Source organism: Mercenaria mercenaria, chromosome 4, assembly GCF_021730395.1.
Source record: "Mercenaria mercenaria strain notata chromosome 4, MADL_Memer_1, whole genome shotgun sequence".
In the NCBI taxonomy this organism is placed as follows: domain Eukaryota; kingdom Metazoa; phylum Mollusca; class Bivalvia; order Venerida; family Veneridae; genus Mercenaria; species Mercenaria mercenaria.
The window spans coordinates 92,525,586-92,544,603 of NC_069364.1; the positions used below are offsets into that span (position 1 = coordinate 92,525,586).

At 30.9% G+C, this 19,018-nt stretch overlaps 1 long non-coding RNA gene across 1 annotated transcript; it reads right to left on the bottom strand.

Moving 5' to 3' along the window:
• Positions 1-12,050: 12,050 nt before the first annotated feature.
• LOC123535366 (uncharacterized) lies at positions 12,051-12,875 on the bottom strand. The gene is made up of 2 exons (XR_006683200.2): positions 12,265-12,875; positions 12,051-12,154 (listed from the first exon to the last, which is right to left on the bottom strand). It is a non-coding gene; the product is annotated as an uncharacterized LOC123535366 (long non-coding RNA).
• Positions 12,876-19,018: the final 6,143 nt, after the last annotated feature.

Genomic DNA, 19,018 nt, shown 5'->3' on the forward strand with positions numbered 1-19,018 from the left:
GCTCTGTCCATCTGGGCAGCTTTGCACTGGTAGAGGATACATTGGCACCCTTGAGTGGATTCCATTATACCTATATATATTAAATCTTACCAAAAGTTGCCTTGGAAATTTCATTCTACATGACGACGAGTTGGCTGTAACTTCGAAACTAATATACGATCGAGACGTGTTAGCCACAATAAAAATTAGCTTTAGTTATGGGCATGACTTTTGGACATAAAGCGTGGACAAAAAACTTTACATAGACTTTATTTAAGATAATCAAAGGGCCTGAGCTCAGAGAAATCCACTCCAACGTAAAACCCATAATACATTTACATCTCGGGTAGTCACTAGTCATTCCTATCAAGAGAAGTCCAGTCAATTTTATTCCGACCCGTCTTGACTGGACGTTATTATGCTAGATTTTTTTTTGCTAAAAGGAACGAAAAAGAACGAAGCCATCGAATCCCTTGTAAGGTAGTTCTGCACTTTCGGATCGATTGTTTTTCTATAACGTAAAATTTGATTAAACTTTGATTTTTCAAAACTTCAGAATATACTTAGAAAATTCAGCAAATATAAAAAAGATAGGGTCGTGTGCTTTATGGTTTGCTAACCTGATTAAAAAAATGTGGACCTCACGCAATTTGTCATAATGGGAGTCTATGGGAAAATCACAACTTTTATAACATTTTCGCGAAGAGAAACTTTTCTACAAAACTTTTGGCCTATGATGTGGTGAAATAATATTATATGTCCGTGTTCTTACTGTTGTGATATTCGACCATGATTAAAGGGAACCGCACATTTCAAGCTAATTTTAAGACATTATTTTGAATTATTTAACGTGTCAGATGTTTCAATATCATATTTTAACTTTAGAAAGATAGTAACAGTGCCATTGTAATAAATGTACTCACACGTTGCCATTAATTCATAAAATTATTTTCATTTCCGTACGCCGAAGCCAGACTTTATTCTCAGTGTTCGGGATAAATGACGTTACGCCATCACTTCCGGGTTATCAAACGTGCAGAACTACCTTAAGGCAGTATTTACCTTGCTTTATAATTTAATTGCGTTTGCTCTGGCAAGCTGAGAACCAGTGTCGTTTTGAGCTGCTGAAAGGAAGTCCATCTTTGCGACTTTCGAATCTTTAGTCATTCAGTTGTTTACAATTACGTTTTACAGTCTGTCGACTTGGCTATTTTATTTTTCTGATGAAGACATCATGAATTTTGTACAATTTCTGAAAATAAAGCGAAACTTTAAAGTAACCGAAATCCCCCTCCAATATTTACACACGTTCAGTGAACTATAAATACACAATTTAATTTGAACGAAAAAAGTTCGGTATATAGTTACATTATACTAATTTATGTTGCATCCGTGTCCTTGTTTGAACATAAAGATTGATCAATACTGTCAAATTTTATCGGTCTATCTTTTATAGAAAACAGAATGTACTTAATAAAATTAATATCAATACATGAAAAAAGAAACCGCACTACGTCATCTGCTTGTAATATTTACGTTTTTGTGACTACACTAAGATGCGTCCGATATAGATTGATCATCACAGAATATGTTAAATCAAAAATATAAACGAAACATAAACTGTCTGAAAATAACCTGACTCTGTATATGCCAATTCCAAAATTTTGTATTTATTTACGTATTTAATGCCGGGCAAATGAATCAAAGTTATGTCGTAAGTTACCTTTCTAACATATGTTTTAAATATATTGTCAAAATGCAAACTTGTAATTATACTGGCTGTTGAAATAGATAGGTATACCCGGCTCGAGGGTGACTGTATACGAGGAAATAAGTCTCCGCACCCACGCCCAGTGATAGAGTACTAGTAGTAACAATAAAGTCAAACAAATGACTTTTTAAAAGCAAATTTGTCTTATTTCCGCCTATTTAAACAAAGCGTGACTTCTGTAAGAAAGCCACCAGCAGATTCTAGAAAGAATAATTTTAAACGTAAACTAAGCAATAACGACCATTAGTATAAGTTGAACCACATCTCATCGAAATTGTCAAAAGTGATAAGACGTTTCGTAAAAGCCAAATAAAAGCGAAATATCAACATCTACTCTCATCTAACAATTCCGTTAAAATAGCGGAAGAATGATGATAGAATGTTATGCATAGCATACAAAAAGAGACAATGAGTGAATTGGTTAGCAGAACTATATAAACTAGTAGTTGTTTTCCAAAATGTTTCATTAAGTTTCACCAGAGACACACATTAATCTTCAATGTTCTTGTGCCAATCAATTGTATTTTGTCTTTACTCCATCATCAAACAGACTGGGGTAACATAACTGTATTTACATTCTCAGAGAGCGAATAAACGAATTGACGGACGGGTGTTGTTCTTCTGTCAGATTTGATCAGTCAGTCTTAAGTGACCAATGCGTTTGGTGATAAGTGTTTGGATTTCGGCTATGCATTGCGTTCGTACAGCAAAATGTTCCATAATATTTGGGAATTATTGAGATCAAAAAGTAATCGTCACCTTAGCGCAAAAAGTGAATAAGTCCTTCTTTAAGTCATTGCAGTTATCAATTTTTTGCACTTAGGTGACGAAATGCAATTTTTGATTCAAACGTTCGGTTCAGTGTGTAGTTACTTAATATATCACAACCATTACATAAATTCCTATTTAATTACTGAATTCAAAACGTTGCAGATAGAAACATGTTTTATTCTATTCCATAAGATATACGTTTCTCTTTCAATGTTACTTTATTTGTGCCACAGGAAAGAAACTGCCCAATGTGTTTAAAAAGTCGGACCGTTGTTTATGCAGATAAATTATTTTTCATGAATACTTGTTAATAGAAATAGTTACTTTAAAAATTTGCCCTAATTATAATGTAGTTGCCTCTATGTTTATCGTTATTCAGTTTTAAATAACAAATGATTCACCGATCGATCGATATAAAGCTTACGTACAGAATCATTTCATTTCGGTCTAAATATTCAGCCCTTAAATAGCTTTTACATCTTGTCTGTACATCCAACCCATGAACTTACCTTATCGCAGTACCGCATATTATTGTGGGACTATCTCAACGCTATCTTAATTATAATTATATAGATATATATCCTTGAAAATGTCTTCTATGCGCTTTAAATCGAATTTCTACACAGGATAATATGTAATATTGTTTCCATTTGTATAATATAGTAACACAAAATCTCTCAAAACGTGTGTATTTTCTTATATGTGACATTTTGCAATGTTTAAATGAAGCATCGTTTTTCTTTTCGGTAGCGCATGTAATATAAACTAATCCTATGAAAATCAGGAGGAATTACTGTGTTTCCATATTCAGCTTTATATTCCACATATGATATTGGTTTTAGTTTCTTACATTAAATGCACTTTAAATTGCGACGATAAAACGTTATCATTTTCTAAAGCAAACCTGTCCTGTCTCCCCTTCATTTGTAGGCATTTTAAATTTATTTTCGTGTGTTTCGCCCTTGAGAATGTTCTAAAATCTGAAAACGTGGATTAACATCTATTGACAGTCCAATAGCTATTTCATACCCATGTACCTAAAGTGAATATCACTTCATTTCTAAAATGAAGTTAGTTTGATTAAATAGCATGCGTGTGATCTTGATATTTACGCTGTTTAATTATAAGTCCCCCTAACACCAGGTTTAACGGAATGACACTATTGCAAAAATGAATAAACTTTATGATCCCAAAAGACAAGAAATTAAAGCAACATTGAGTCATCTCCCCAAATTGCAAAAAGTATTATTCAAACATAATGACGCTGAACCGTATTTAGAAATGATACTAAAATGATGAATAATAATTGTTGTCTTAGCTTAGCAAAATTTCTAAAAAAGTATTAACTTCTTGAGGTATTACAAGGTCATGCCTCCAGATATTTTTTATTGACTTTCAGTTTGGTATATTCTCTAATTGCATTACACTCTATATTGAGATCACAAATCAGAGATACCAAAGTATTATTATTATAATTATTATTATATAGATAAAAGCAATTAATACACTGTTTATTTAGTCAAATGGAGGACTCTGTAAACATTTAATCTATTCAAGACACGAACAAAGTTAGGTATATACATTCTCAAAAGTATACGAAATTTCGAATAATACCAGTAAGGAGAAAGTAAGTATTTAAATCTTTGTCAAAATATTAGAATATCTGGTGGCCCGGTGGTCTAGTGGTTACACGCTCCACTGGCAACCCAGAGGTCCGGACTTCGCATCCCGGTCAAAGCACTGTGAATTTCCGAGAAGCTCTTGAATGTCTACCTTCTAATGCAGTTTCATGTTATTGTACTTCCCAGAAAAGAGGGCTTCTTGTGTATTGGTACAATTCGGTACTGTAACGGTACAATATGACTACTCTCGCTTGCTTTTACATATGCATAAAACATGCGCAAAACGGTTATTAAAGGTATGAAAAAAACCTACAGAGGAGGTAATTATTCAAGTTGCTTTCCAGAAATTCTCACATATCAAGCAATCGTATGGTAATATCTATCAAATCTGCTTGCAAAGATAACAATGGGTATTGCGTGACAAAGGCAAATCTTCATGTTCAACTTGTCGTTTTTGGTTCTTATCAGAGCGCCACAGGCGGTTGATTATTGTTTAGCGGAGATATCTTAGACAGGATAATTACCATTTCCGCCATGCGTTTTTGCAAATGTCATTATTACCCATACAAAGGAATCTAAATATTTATTACACCAATAATATAAACTCCAGGGTGTCTTGGCAATTTGCATCATGAAGTTACAGAATTGTAGAATCGTCCATATTGACTTGCAACTACAGACGCCATATAAAATAGTTATGGAATATGTTCACGTCATGTAATTAAACTGTGACAGACGACAATATCAGACAGTGCATTTATTATATAACAAATAAATACTTCGGCAATCCTTGATATCAAGAGCAACAATAATAGTTATTAATACCTATCATCACTAAATTAGCACGATGAAATCTGTCAGACAAACGTTAATTTTCCAAATGATAATGTACTACGCATTTGCTACAATTTTCAATAATTGTAACAGTTCTTTTTTATTATTATAGTAAGTGCATCCTCATCAAATCTAAAAGGTTTCCGTGTTTTTCTAGGTACTGTCACACATGTGAATGTAGGGGATCTTAGAGGGTACCCGTCCATGAATAACTTGATTGAGTAAGCCGTCAAGGTATTTTACGGATAGAAAATATCAAATAAATAGATCGTTTGTAAACAGATCACAAGACCACAAGATGCCTGCTTATTATATCGTTACAAACGAAATATGAAAGTCAGAAAGTAATATATTTGGAACTTGTGACAATATGCATGACAGAGGATACATGTAAACATTAAACAAACATCCTAAAGTAATACAAACACATAAAACAATTCACACTACTACTAGCTCATGTACGCTTAGTACAACATAAGGGTATTAGAAATAGAGGTATTTATGCTCTCTTGTGAGAAAATGAATGTTACTTTTAGCAGGCATACAAACTATGTATTCTGTTTATCCTGCTATTCAGTTAAGTCACATAATATAACGTACCACGACACGATTAATTAATTGTATGTATGAGCAGTTCATGAGTGGCCAATTTACATTCAAAACACTGATAACTCAGCAGGCAACACAAATTTGAAAACCTAGTGTCTTTTGTAATGTTGCCAGGGAACAAAAAGAAAAGGTATTTAAGTAAAATGTAGATAACTTTGTCTATTTCATTTTAATATTTTGAAAAATGATATTGTCCTTTCAAGCTTATAAATTATTATGTAAGTCCTTGTGTTATTTATGTCAGTGAATAATTGGATATTCACTGGTACCAAAATTGTTCAGATTTCTGAGGATTCTTGTCAAGGAAAGCGCACGCTTTGGTTCAAATGTTGCAACAACAGTCATTGTTTGTTAACATTTTGTGAAGACTTTGTGATTTAGAACTAGCGATATTTTACATTTTACGCACTGTTAAGGTAATGCCCTTGGTAAATGAAATAATAGGTATTGGTGATCGGTGGTCTCTCAATGCGGGTAAATATATTACATGTTTAAATGGGGTGAGTAAATGACAGCTTTTAAGTAAAATTTATTGTCGTGGTATTTTTGTTGACGGTGTTTAGCGCGGGGTTGACAGGATATGGTTTTCGTTATCTGTAACTTGTAGAGATATTGAAAACGGAAATAAAACTTTATAGATCTATAGCATGGTATTCAAAACTTCAAAAAGTCAAGTTTCAGGTCCGCTTCAGGTAGAAACTTAAACATCTAGTACGATTAAAATTAAACTAAACATTATCTGTAGCTTTCAACTTTGTTCAAAATATGTCCGCTTGACCACTTTTAGGGTCATTAGATCAACAAATAAAACTTTTTTTTTCAAACAGTTTCTTCTCATGAAGCATTTGTTCAGTGGTTTCCAATCCTTGTAGCAGCTATTAGAGTAGCTAAAGAACTTATCATAGAAAATATATTTGAACAACTACTTCATGGGTCTTCGCCAAACTTTGTCTGTAGTATATTTGTAACAACCGTTCACAGATTTGTGCTATTTGTTTTGGTTTGTTTATTTTAGGGACCGCAAGTGCTAAAAACAGAAATGGAAACTTTAATTATTTATACGACATTTATTTATTAACTAAAATAGATAAACAATCTATAAAAGTCCTTTATGAAGTCTGTAGCATTCTTGCATAAACCTCTCTCAATCTCAAAATTGTTCTGCCCCTTATAGGAGTGGCAAACGATAAAAATAGAATACAAGTCTTGGAATCTTTTGAATCAATTTTCCTCATAAAACGTTTTGACGGAGCTTCATCTAGCTTAGTCTGTAGCATTCTTGCTTTGACTTCTCTCAAGGTTGTTTAAATGGTTTTGCTTAATATTTTCACGGCCGTCAGAGCTAAAACATAGACAAAACAAAAACATGACTAGATACTGCTTAATAGATGTTCATTAACCTTTGTCAAGTGTGTGTAAATGTTTCCTTTAGACTTGCTCTTTCTTTCTAGAATCTTATCCATCATATTTCGGGATGAATGTTTATCACACTAAATAAATTTGTTGCATTGCAAAAGGTTCAATGTCATGTCGCACGACCCTTTTAAATAACAGTGTTATTAAGTCACAGATTTGCAATAAAAATTGTGGTTTCTCCATAACTTTGTTTGCCCATTAAATGTTTTTAGACAATTCAAGATATCAAAAAAGCCACGAGACTTCTAATGTTACCGAGAAGATCTTAAAAGTGAGACTGTTTATGATAATGACACAAAATAATTCAGTTTTTAAATATTCGAAATTTGTTTTCTGCATTTATCTTACTATGTTACGTGGATTAATGCCACAAAACTTAACTAAAAAGCTTTTCCTATCCATCACAGCTTCCCATATAAGTAAAGCAAGTTGTACTACTAGTATTCTGAAAAGAACCAAAACATTAGTTCATTGGCACCTATTAAAACGTTGACATTGTGCTTAACTAAATATAAATTCAGTAGCTCCTCGTAATACATGTAGCATGTGTAAATGTTTTTCTGTAATATTTTAATAACTTCTTCTCACTGGTAAGTATAAAATCAATAAATAACAAACTTTTTAACTTTTAGAGTGTTTAATGTGTTTTAATCGCAATTCGGTTTATTTCGTCCAATGCTTCACTGATGATGCTGATGTAAAACTTGCCATCGCAAATTAGGCTTAATGTGATCTCTCTAAATTATATTCTGGTACTTATAACATGTATACATGTTGAGTTCTGCTCAGCCCGGGGCTAGAGAACGTGGACGTTCATGAACAGTCAATCAAACTGAGATGCAGCATTTTCATTTATGTCGTGTATGGATACCTGTGGTTTTCCATCTTTTTATTTTATTGACTTGCGAGTAAAATAATAGAATATCTGTTCTGCGCATTAATTGTATAGACAAGATTATCCGAATTTGCCAATTAATTGACAGACAAATCTGATAGGTTTGTCCATCCGTCACTATTAAATACTGCGTTAAATAACTGCAAATAACACACAAACATAATAATTTATATACGCTTGTCCTAGTCAGTCTTCAAACATACATACCCAAGTTGTTTATTGGCATTTTGAGATTCAAAGTACGCAAATAAAAAGAAATACATTCAGCCATATTCTTGTAAAATATTCCATTTCTCATAGGAATGTTAAATCGCTTGATTTTGACACAAATTTTACGACTGCAAACATTAACTTATTATCCAGTCACAGGTTTTATGCATTTTTTTAAAACCAATCCAAAGCCGCTATTGAATAACAAAATTGACCTTTCGTGTAAAAATAACAAAAATATGGCATTGTTGATAAATCACTGTCATACTACTTTAAACATACTATCAACGCCGATGTATGGCCACATTTAGGTATTAGGTATAAACAGTCAGAATTAATCTAATAAGGATGAGTGGTTTAACGTCGCAACGACACAATTATAGGTCATGTGGCGACCTTGCAGCTTTAATGGTGAAGGAAGACCCAGCTGCCCCTCCTTGCATCATTTCATCACCATTGAACACCTAAGAAGAACCACCAATCTCCCGTAACCTCGTTTCAAACGTAAGCAATGTTACAGTAGTGCATATATCTATTAATCTGAAAAAAAAAAATCGAATAAATCCGTTAACGAGAGACTCTGAACCCATTTGTAAAGAATGTGTAACTGTTATAATTATTACCTTGATAAATGACCTTCGGTAGAGCACGTAGCAGACTTCTATATATAATAATGAACGTTTGCTTTATTAGATTTCACTGAATCAATAATATTCTCTTCTGTTATGATTCAAGCAGAAACAAATTGTTCCTTTATCATGTTTATGTTGTTGTGACAGTTTCCAAAGGATTAAACTGAGTTGCTTAAACATAAACGCCAACGGATCTTTTCATCCGTAAATTGTCGTTAAATGTCACGACTGATTAAACAATCTTTCGTGCATATAAATGGTTTACCAGTAATCTACGGTGATTAAACTAGTGATTTTGGATACACAAATATCACACAATAATAAAAAAGAGACGTTTTCTACTCTGATAGGTATGCATATTTAATGTAAGAAAATGAATAGATATTAAATGAACATTCACATCACCTCGGTAGCCAAGTGGCAGAGCACACTGGCAACGGCATTACAGATGCCTTACATGTGCTACAAGCAGGCCTCATTCCTCTTGTTGTGTATAATGTGACGTATATAAAGTGATTTTGTGTTGCATAATAACGTCACAGGTTTAATTTTCTTTGTTCAAGAAACAATAAATCCCAAACATTGATTAGTTACTGAATAAAATCATTGTTTGGAATAAGATGTGAAGTAATCATATCATGAGGGTACAAGGCACAGTCCGAGTCACTTACGAGACAAAATGATTGAGTTGCGGAGAAGGAAATTTTGTCCGAAAACGAGGTTCTACCGAGTCATACCAAACCAGATTAAATGTTCGTATTGCTATAACAACATGGCAGATTTATTTTCTCACAATTTAAATCAACCATTTAATTTAGCTAAATAGCTATTATCGAACATGTATACCAGACCGTTTTATCCACGCCATATAACTGTGACATCATGTAACAATAACGTCATGGTGTGTAAAGGGATGATTCCTGACATTCCATGGCTATATGGCATATAGATCTAGTGAACTTAAGTATAAATGAAGGGTAAATAGGAAGCAAATCTTTAAATGCATATTAAAATATGGAAGTGTGTGGTTGGGGTGAGACAAGAGAATATTTTCTTACACCGGTCTATGCAGTCTGACTATATTTGTGCGCCTTATTCACGCTATCAACAATACACAGTGGCAGATTACAGCTTCACTTAGACCATCAACCAATGACACATTATGACTTTATTGTTACATGTTACAATTGATTTATGAAGTTACTGTAAGAATTATGATAGGTAATTATTCAAATAAAATGATGGAAACAGCAAGAAAATAAATCTACCATGTCAAATGAGTTGTGAAAATAAGGAAATCACATCCCCGGTATAAAATACGTCCAAATATGTTAAGATATAGTCTTTCTTCATCCACAACTGAAGGGCGTAATAGATTCACTTTATATATATTCGCAATTCAAATTAAAAAACCTCTTTTGATAAACAATGACAGAAATAAATGTTAAGAACATCCTCTGCAATCTACATTGTAAATAAGCTATAATGATGCAATGAACGATATAAAAATTAATGATGTTAAAAACGACGTTATAGACCAAAATCAAAAACTGTCATTAAATCAACAATGTAACCTTTTTAAAATGCCAGCAAATACGTCACACTTTCTAAATTGGTTTTCTACAATGAAATATGACACAACTTATCATTCAGTTCATCTGTGTAACAATGTCACCTTTTTAAAATGCCATTGTCAGTGACGACTTGTTTGGCTTTCTTTATTTGGAAATGACACAAATTATCTCATTTCCGGTAAAACATTGCACAGAAAGATTTGTTATTAACCATGTTACTGTATATTCATGTGCAATATTGATAACATGAATTTTCTTTTGCAGGTTATAAATGGACATTTTCAGTTACATGTACATGTATGCACAAACCAAGTGAAAGGCACAGACTAAACGGAAAAGAAAGAGACAATAGGACCACCGTAATTAAGTCGTTTTCGTTGATATTTGTGAACAGGTCAGACCGTTCAAAAGTTGCATAGCTTACCCATTTTGTTTCTAATTAAACATCATTTTGAAAGCCAATCAACTAACAATATGATATTTTATGAGATGTTCAGACATTCGCTTTGGATCAAGTTATGGAAAAACATAACAGTTACCTTTTATAAATTCCAATAGTTTGATAATATGAAAAATATTCTACTTATGTTCGTTCTCAAATACAAATTTCCTTCAAGTGCATGGTGGATTTCAGTACATATAAAATCTGAGTGTCTATGTAAAGCATTGTGTTCTAATCGTGATATAAACAAGATCTATTCTAATTGTTATAATCATTTAAATGATGAAAAGATGAAACTGAGTTTATGTCACTACATTTATAAAACAGTAATGTTTCCATGAAAATAATATTGAATTTGCAATGATTATCAAACTTAACAACCACAAGTGCGATAATGTTGTATATGGGCATTTCATAAGCTGTTGACTATCAGACTATATAGTCGATTGCGCATGTAACATTCCAAGTTCAAAACGCAGCTCTGGACGAAATAACTTTGTTACTTTGTTGCCTAAGTTTGTTTCGCAAATGATGCGTACAGTCATGCTCATGCTTTCTCCGTTATAGAAAATACGTCTTGACAACTATTCTAGGTAACTTTTAGAAGTCGACTTGACTTAAGTAGTTAGAGACATGATGGTGCGAAAACAGTATAACCCCACTTGACCCCATATCCCTATTCTATAAGTGGACTTTAATCTTACCCTAAACTTAAAATACTAACTTGGTACCCTTGATACCCTGAAAATCTTTTAAATCTTTAGTTAAACTGAATGAAAACCTTTGATTTAACCAAAAAAAAACATTTAGTCTTTGGTCCGGACTGACCAGTGCCAGACAATTTAAAACCCACAAGTTTTATCAAAGATACAAGCTGAAATAAAATTGACTTAAATATCAATACAATACACCGTAACGTATTTACTTCCTGATTGACAGTGCATATCAAGATAAAGATCAGGTTTTCAGTGTAACTGGAGAACAAATGCTACGCTATAGCAAATACAATTCTATTGTGTATTGAGAGCTTGTCCTACTTGTAAGACACATACTTGTCCTTTATGTACCTGTTATGTCATAGGTAAATCAAGTTTACATACAGCAATATAAATAGCTAGCGCATTTTCTGAATATTTAGTGGCATTTTCTGAAAATGATAATGTGGGAAACCACAAATTCAACCAATCAAAAGCCTGCCATTTTTCTGCCAACTTGGCAGACACTGCCACATTGCTGCCACTTGGCAGACTTTTGGCAAAATTTGACAGTAGTGTTATAACAAAATTTTGAACACATTATATTTTATATATTGTTTTATTAGTATATTTTTTACAACAAAATTACTGTATTTCTATTCTTTTCTTTTACTCAAGACTTTGTGGAGGGGTACTTCTCAAATCTGAAATATAACGAAAGACTATTTTAAATGAAATAAATAAATCTTAAGAAGTATGACAATAGTATCAAATAAAAAACACAAATAAAAATTATACATTCAAAGCAACTTACTATATGGATATTTTACTTCTCTTTCAAGAGATTCTTCTGCCTCCGTTTCAAGTTTTCTTTTTCTTTCTTGAAATGACATTTTTCTTTTAATTTCCTCAAATTGTTGCAGCCAATTTCGTCTGCTTTTTTCAAGTTTTAATAACTTTTCAAGTTCTTTTAAAAATTCCAATCCCCGTTTACTTTCTTGTATTGCTGTCCGATTTTAAAATGTTTTCTGTCGGTAGAAGAGTACAAGATTAATACTAAAAGAGACTCAATAATTTATTGACTTGATATTGTGCAATGTTTGTTTACGTTTTCACATAGCAACTACCGCGATATTTACTACTCTATTCATAAAGTCGACATTGGAAACTAATATGTTTATCTTGTTATACCTTGCACGCCACCGAATCAATAATAGATTAAAGCTATGGGCACGTAATAAATTCTACCTGGCGTCGGGGTTAAAATAAGTGTACGCAACACGGCTTTTGCACTTTTTTAACAACTATTAAACAAGTATTACAAGATTTAAGTACAAACAACTGAAATCACTCAACCGTTTGAGTATGCCATAGGCATATGCATGATTGAACATACGCTTTTGAGAGTAGTTGGAATATTCCCATTATATTAATTATTCCAGTTAAATAAAAACACAGTAATTGATAAAAACTAAAGATTAACTCAAAAGTCTGTTTACTAATTCATCCGATATGAACCGATACAGGTTCATCCGATATGTAGAATCTGATGTAACTACTCGTCAAAAGCGTAAAATTTACTTCTGTAGATGTTGAATCGTCATAAGGATGAATGTCAAACATTGTTCCTTGTCTTAGATAAACTTTAATTCTTTTCTTATACATAGATATTATTTTGTCCGATCCAATGTCAAAGTCCTCGGCTACTATATTTATTAAATTACCGGCAAATATACTAAGAAATAGATCATCACTATCATTCCACCACCTAAATATAAAATGTGATATTGGGCTTTTAGTCGGTTTATTCGGTTCAGCTATAAACCCGGCCCCCGCTAATAAAATCTTAATATCTATTATATACATTCCGGTTTTTTCAATCACAAACACACCCTTCAAAAGCATATTTGGTACAGCTACACTATATTGTTGGTTTGTGTTTATAAAATCTCTATAATCTACGATAATTCCAGGTCTTAATTGAAATGCATTTAAATAGTTCAGACCGGCTATATCTTCATATGTTGAATATATCCAGGCACCATGACGGTTAAAATACTTTTTCATTTTTATGTAATCATAAAAACTGTATTTATCATAAAAACTGTTATATTCAAAAAGAAACACTTCATGTCCCACTTCCTCTAACCTTTCTTCTATTTTTTTGTCTTTCTTTTTAAGTTTAAGAATTATTTCAGCTAAATCATCAATTCGTTTTGTTATAGCAACTTTAGAAGCAGACAAATTGTCAACAGTATTCTTTGTTCTAGCTAATTGTGTTTCTTGTTTTAAGAAAACATTTTTTACTTTTGTAATTTCTTCAGCATTAGTGGTAATTTCTTCGACATTAGTGGTTATTGCTTTAGTATTAGCAGTAATTACTTGGGTATTAGCAGTGATTGATTCTCCTTGTTTAGCTGATATTTCAACTACAGACTCCAAATCATTTATTATTTTTTTAATTTTATCATTAAATTCATTAATATCTTTTTGTAATAAACCTGTAAGTTTACTTAAGTCTGCGTACTTTATATTGTGACGTACATCAACATTATTAATCATATCTACAAGTTGTTTCTTCAAATTTTCTAGCTGATCATTAATTATGTTAATTGCTTCAGTATTAGCAGTAATTAACTCTCCTTGTTTAACTGATTTTTCAACTACAAAGTCCAGTTCATTTTTATGTTCTTCAACTTTAGCATTAAATTTATTAATATCTTCTTGTAATAATTCTGTAAGATTACTTAAGTTTGCGTACTGTAAATTGTGACGTACATCGATAGTACTTACCCAACTTCGAATTTGTTTTTTAAAGTCATCTAATGCTGTATCATGATCATCACCTCTTTGTGAAGCTGCCTTTTCCAATTCAGCTTTATATTCTGCAAGTTTATTTGAAATTAATTCTAATAAATCTTTATGCTTATTTTCAGTTTCAGTATTTAATTTATTTATTTCTGTTCTGATTTCTAACTGATACATATTTTGTAACTTTTTCTCAGCTTCAATAATCTTGTCTTTTAATTCTTCATGTTTAATCATACTATCTTTTAATTCTTGAACTTGAGTGTATAACTTTTCAAAATTAGTTCTAAATACTTTTTTTATGTTTTCATCTGTCAAATCAGATTTCTCTTCAAGTTCTTTAATAGAATCAGTCATAGCTTTCATTTCTTCTTCAATTTTACCTTGTAATTCAACTATTAATAATGAATTCTTTTTAAAATCTTTTGTTAATTCTTCAATATTCTTTACTTCTGCTTCTAGTGTTTGTTTTATACTTTTAACATCTTCAAGTTTATAGTTATCTATTACACTTTGATCTTTTTTAAACACAAATCGTCTTGAAACTGCATCGTTGGGTTTATCTGGATCTCCTAGGTTGATTATTTCATTACCTCCCATATCTAATGCTCTGTTCATTGTGTTATCAAGTTCCTTATTTCTGTGAAGATACGATTCCGTTTCCTTTTTAAGTTTTTTGAATTGTTTTTTAGTAGCATAATCACTTAAATCAATATCAAATTTAACTTTACTTATACTGTCAGGTTCACTTATTTGTTCTATATTATTAAAAACTCCCATTATATATTACCAGTAAAGTTTTTTTCTAAAAAACTTCCTTGGTTTATCAATATATAAGAAATCATATTTTTGATTTGTTGCATTAGTAAAAGATTTAGGGTTAATATTTTGTTCATTACAAATCATATCATTTTCTCGTTTACCTGGACTTTCAAATAAAATATAATGTGAACAGTTTATTCGAATACCTTTTGGTGTTTTATAGTAAGACTGACTTAAATAAATAACACAACAGTTTTTGTGACGTCCTTGAATAAAGTATTTTGTTATTTCATTTTGAACCTTTTTATCTTCACATACAAAATCATCAAATATTACTACTTTTTGTTTTTCTGATTCAAGATTCTCACAAGGTTCAATTTGGTTGGAATCAGCTGAATATTCAAGTATTTCATTTGGATCTACTTTAATTTTTTTTGCAATTTCATTTAAGTCATTTATTAAATCTTGATATTTAGATTGTTCTAGGTTTTTAGCATATAAGTATAATTTATCATAATATATAAGAGGTTTTCGAAGTATATGCATTAATGTATTTGTTTTTCCAGATCCAGAACATCCACATATTAACATTCTAAAACATGAATCCGGCATAAAAGAATATTGCTTAAAATGTTTAAACTTATTAGATTTATCACTTTTTGTATCATAATTTGGAATTTCCATTTATATATAATAATACATTATCTTACATTATATTACATTATCTTACATTATCTTACATTATTTTACATTATCTTACATTATTATATAAATGCAATCAAAACTTAATGAAATAAGAATAAGAAACAAATTAGTCGGGCAAAAGATGAGAGCTCTTAAAGAAGAAATAATGAGAGAAAAAATTAAGAAAGCTACAAATCGGGATATGTACACTGAAATTTATAAACCAATTACCGAAGGAATAGAAAGTCAAAAAGAAAAATTATCAAGTCAGTTAAAAGCATTACCTGGAATAAAACAACAATTAGCGTTACTAGGTGATGAAATGAAAGACATACAGACATATCAGGGTTTACCACAGATATTCCAAGAACCACCACCATTATTACCATCAAAACCGGCTCCCTATATATCAATAGATTGGGGAGATGAACCTGTCGGATGGGTTCCTCAAGATGAACTTAAAAGATTAGAAGATTATGGACGAAAAAAGATGGGAATAACTGAAACAACTGATGATACATCCAAAGAATCAGAAGAAGAATTAGGAGCAAGACCGAAAGAAAAGGAAATACCTACAGTAGATTTAGATGTTTTTCTGGATAATGATGTTTTAAAAGAATATGGATATTACAAACCGTCTGAATTGTTTGACTTTTTAACTGCAAATGTAATTGATCCTAATAAAATAGATAAAGACGATCTTGAAGGTACAATAGATGGTGTTACTGAAAATATTAAAAAATTAAATGGTCCAATAACTAGCAAATCAAGATCGAAAGATCTAAATAAGCAAAAAGAAGCAAAAGAATTAAAACATAACCAAGGCGAATTAATAAAGTACAAAAAACGGTTAAATCATATACTTGGTATGGCTTCTACATATGGACAAGGAATAAAACATCATAATCCATATAAAGTTTCACCAAATGGATATTATGGTAATTTAATTATTAACTTAAATAAACTTTATGGTCAAAACAAATTAATTGCTAAGGATAGAATAACTGGAAAGGAAGTAATTAACACTAAAGTAGATGATGATTTAATTGATTTGATTAATAAAAGATATAACAATAATAAAAAACATTCAATTCATTCAAGAAAAATATTCAAAGAATTAACAGAAAAATCAGGATTACCTATCAATAAAAGATCTAAGAAATTTAAAAAAGTAATTAGGGGACAAGGTTATGACGTTTGTCCATGTAATCCAAAAGAATTGGTTAATGACTTGGAGTTAATTTGTGGTTCAATTAATGCTGGAAATAATAATGAAGAACTAAAAAATGAAGGTATTAGCATAATTGATGAACTATTAAAAATGAATTCACTCTTACCAAAACAACATGAAAAGTTATATAAAAATTATTTTTCTTGAATATATAAATGGAACAAAAAATAGTATTAATTTCTGAAACAGTTAAAAATGATAACAAAAATACTCCGAGTGATTTTACAATCAGATTTAGTCGTTCTTTGATTTTAGATAAAAATAAAACTTATGTTGTTGGTTTGGATAGTATTAACACTATGACCTACTCTTGGCATAATATTAGTGATGAATATGACAATAAAAGAATTCGTTACAATAACGGTAAAGAATGGAAAGATATCATATTTACAAATGGTTCTTACAGTTACACAGATATTAATAATTATATTAGGGAAACATTAATAAGTAATGATGATTTTGAATTTAATAAATCAGAAATTGCTCCAATAAGTTTGGAATTTGATTTAAGTAGTTTTAAGATTTTGATTTCAATTACAGATAATTTTTATGTTGGATTTAAGAATGTCAAATTTTCATACATTGCTTGGATTTGAGAAAAAAGCATTGAGAAATACTGAATGGGGAACTACAACACCAAATATAACTAACTCTGTGGATACAATTTACATTCATTGTGATCTTATTGATAATTCACTTGTTGATGGTAATTTCAGTGATATTATTTATGCTTTAAGTACTGCAGATTTAACAAGAGCTTATCCATTTACAAAAGAACCACAAAGAGTTGGATATTCTGAAATTAATAAATATATTATAAATTCAATTAGAATATATATTACAGATGTATTTGGTAGAATAATTAATTTTAATGAGGTTGAAACAAGTTTTACACTAATTTTAAAAGAAATATGAAATTATAAATTTTAGTTTTATATAATGTACAAAAAAGTTTATGACAAAAATAAAGGAATATTTATTTATGTTGATGCTCACGCGGGAAAAGAAATTATACACGGAACAGGTATCTTTGACACTTTAACGAAATTGTTTTCAAGCGGAGTTGCATCTTCAATTAGCACAGCTGGAAAAAAAGCTTTGGAAACAGCAGGAAAAGCAGCACTAGAAAGTGGAACAAAAAAGGTTGGAACGGAAGTTGGAAATTTAGCTGCTGATAAAATTGTTGAAAAATTTAAAAAGAAACCTGCTCCGGCAGTTGGTAATTTAATTGCTAAGGAATTACAAGAAAATAATAACAGTAAAAATAATAAGGAGGAGGATATTAATATAAGATTAAATAGATTATTGTCAGGATCTGGGACTTCAGCTCAGCGTAAACGTATTAACAGATTAATTTATAAAAAATAAAATAATATATAATATATACATGTTTAGAACAAAACAATATTGTGAAAGATATGAATTAACTCCTATTCAATTAGATACAGCTTTAATATCTGTCTTGGGAAATAATGTTAAGCAACAAAAAACGGTTATCACTTTACAATTAATGATAGAAGTTCATATTTTGATTGGTTTTAATGCTTATTTTGAAGTAAGTTTTAAAGTAAATAAGCTTGCTAATGGTAATAATTATGCTGATGGAGATCAAATTGCTCTAATTAATAATGCAGCTTTATTAATTGATCAATTAGTGGTTAAACAAAATGGAAAAATTGTATATGATTGTAATAATTTATATAAGGTAGTAAATGTTAAGAGTTTGGTTGAATTGTCTGAGGATTATGCAAAATCAACTGGAACAAATGAATTTATCTATTTAGATACTACTGCTACTGCTGCTGCTGCTGATAATTCAGGTTTTGCTTTTAGTAAAGGATTAATCCAGGGTGGTAATGAGGTAAATGCTAAAATTCCACTAAATAATTATTCATTTTTTCAGGGTTTAGAAACTAATATTTTACCTCCAAGTCAAATTCAAATAACACTGCAGCTGACAGATGATGATGAATTAATTTTTAGAGCTAATGCTGCTGATGCTGGTAGAGTAATTGTAACAAAATTAATTCTATGGGTTCCACGTTTAATTTTCAATGAATTTGGGTTTGATCTAATTGCTACT